The 2,740-nt window shown below is 37.3% G+C and overlaps 1 non-coding gene across 1 annotated transcript; it reads right to left on the bottom strand.

Moving 5' to 3' along the window:
• Positions 1-961: 961 nt before the first annotated feature.
• Positions 962-1,034, bottom strand: Trnav-cac. Its single transcript has one exon. It is a non-coding gene; the product is annotated as a tRNA-Val (tRNA).
• Positions 1,035-2,740: the final 1,706 nt, after the last annotated feature.

Genomic DNA, 2,740 nt, shown 5'->3' with positions numbered 1-2,740 from the left:
TTTATATTCGACCAACAAATGGACGGCGGCCTCTATCTCTTTTCTCTTCTGGCAGATTTAAGGTAACTTGTACCACATGGTCTTCGCCCATTATATGGCCATACCATCTAAGACGTTCTTCTACAGCTATTTCGGTAATTGGCCGTAGGAAATAAGAAAAGAGCAGCAAAGGTATAAAAGCCTTCTGATACCTCGCTCATTACAATACGCAAAATGAAACTATCATTACATTGTTGCCAGGCAGTCTAACCAGCATCTTCGTAATGTACAAATCTACACCATTTGCTTAAATTAGTTTTAATCATTCCTAGTATTATGACAACTAAACTAAATTAAGTAATAGTTTCATGAATTCTCTTGAGTGTGACGTCATGAGTACAAGTGTTGACAATATGCAGCCAACAGGTGGGGATGTCTGTTCAATACCTGTATGTATTGGAAGGGGTTAGTTACTTGCGCGAGTACTTAATCTAGAACTTTTTTTTTATAGGGCACGTGATTCCACTGCACCTGGATAAGTGGAGTGGGATCCAATAAAATGACGAATGACGAGAGATGATTACCCCTCGGCAATCGACACAATTATGCCGGCCTGTTGGAACCGGATATAAACAGGCTGATCCCGCGACACACTTATATAGCCACTATGGCGGGTTTTACTTTGTGCACGGTGGTCGCTATCCGGGCGGATATGAATCATATCCTACCACCAGCATAGTCTGCATATAAGAGAGTTGTTGTAGCAAGTGTAATTTGCTAGTATTGGATTCAATGACAGATATCTTAGAGTGATGAGCGCTTATATAGGTATGTAAGGTTTCCCGATAGGCCAACGGGCTGCTCGTCTGGTAAGATGGTGCAATATCAAAGGTTATTTTAAGTAGTTTAGGACAGCGAAATAATCTAAACATCTACATAAAATTATATTTTAAACCATGGATCTATCAAAAACATAAAAATCTGTTTCCGCCCGGGATCGAACCGGGGACCTTGTGCGTGTGAAGCACACGTGATAACCGCTACACTACGGAAACTTGATAACCTACTGGTGAAGTAAGTGTTCGTGTAGGTATGTTCTTAACCGCTAACCAGAATTGTAAACTAGACGTTTCTAATGATTGCTCAGGTCAGTAACACACTCCTTATATTAAAATATTGGCAGTGAATGTCCATTATCGCCACACACCTATAATCTCTTTGTTTATCTATCTTCTGATATAATCTTCAAAAGAAGAATCCTTTATAATAACGCTTGTAAAAACTTATTTGTGTTGTTCTATCTTCTACGATAAACTATATCATTAATCATTGAATAAAACTATTTTACGGATTTACGCGGTTTTTAATATTACAATTTTGTCCCGACGTTTCTAAGTCTTTGCAGCGTTTGTAGTCACGGAACGGATTGCCAAAAACCTCGATAAAGTACGTAAATAGTTTCAATGTCTAACATTCGCGTACACATAAGAAATCACTCGTTTATGTTAAAGACTTCACGTATCCAGTTACTCAGCTAGTTATGTTATACAAAAAAAGCCTGCAGATTCTTTCTGCCTCTCTTCTTCGGGTAGTCATCGCTTAAGTAGCTAGTGAAAGGCTGGTAGGTTAGCTAGGTTAGAGCTTTTACTGTCCTCACCTGTGAGGATCGCGACGCGTTCCTCCCTTTATATTTATTAATTATACACATCATTTTATTTCTTCTTTTCTGCCAGCCAGAGCAGGCTTCTTTGTTTACTTTATAATCTTTCATTTATTTTATGTTCAATGTAAATTGACGTTGGTTTATATAAGCTACTTTATTTAAGTAATAATTAAATATTCTCATGTACCTTGACTTATCATAAGTGCAACTATGTTCGCCTACGTGATGAATAAAGCAATTTATTTTATTTATATTTAGGACTAGCTTTTGCTCGCGGCTTCGCCCGCGTGAAGGTGTTTTCCAGGATAAAATTCCACTGTTTGATAAAAGTCTTGCTACATATTTTCCCGGTACTTATAGGTTCAAACTAATTTTATCTCCAATCTATAATTTCAGTTCAATCAGTCGAAAATCTAAGAACATTTATACAAACTTTCATCCCCTATTTTATCCCCTTAAGGGTAGAATTTATCAAAATCCTTTCTTAGGGATGCCTACGTCATAGTAGCTTTATGCATGTAAAGTCTTAGCCCGATCCGTCCAATGGTTTGGGCTGTTCCTTGATATATCACTGTCAGTCACCTTTGAGTTATATATTATATTAACAGCTGAAGTTAGCTAAAATTGAGTTTCTCGAAGCCGACCACTATTTATGTACTATGTATTTTGAGACTATGCAATTTTGTCGCGTTCGCGATTCACTTTCACTTTTGTTGAGTTTCAGAACGCGATATTAGATCCTCCAACACGCACGCGAATTTGAACTTTATGCAGCGGTAACAAATTGCAAATTGACTCTCCGTTTTATTTAGAAAACGTTTGTATGGGAAATAGAAAAATGCTGTTTTGAGGATTTTCCCGGCAATTATTCGAATTTTTCTCACCTTTTAAATCTTCCCTAGACCTCCACGAATAATTCAAGACCAAGATAAGATAAATCCGTTCAGCCGTTCTCGAGTTTTAGCGAGACTAACGAACAGCAATTGATTTTTATATATATAGATAACCATATGAGTTAAGTTTAAAGCCTTCAGATTTATAGCTAGTTGACTTGAAACACCACTGGTTAAAGCTACTACCCCATCCAAACGAAGCACA

This window comes from Manduca sexta, chromosome 9 (genome assembly GCF_014839805.1).
Source record: "Manduca sexta isolate Smith_Timp_Sample1 chromosome 9, JHU_Msex_v1.0, whole genome shotgun sequence".
In the NCBI taxonomy this organism is placed as follows: Eukaryota; Metazoa; Arthropoda; class Insecta; order Lepidoptera; family Sphingidae; genus Manduca; species Manduca sexta.
Note: the sequence above shows the minus strand (reverse complement) of the source record. Positions and strands in the feature narration are given on the sequence as shown.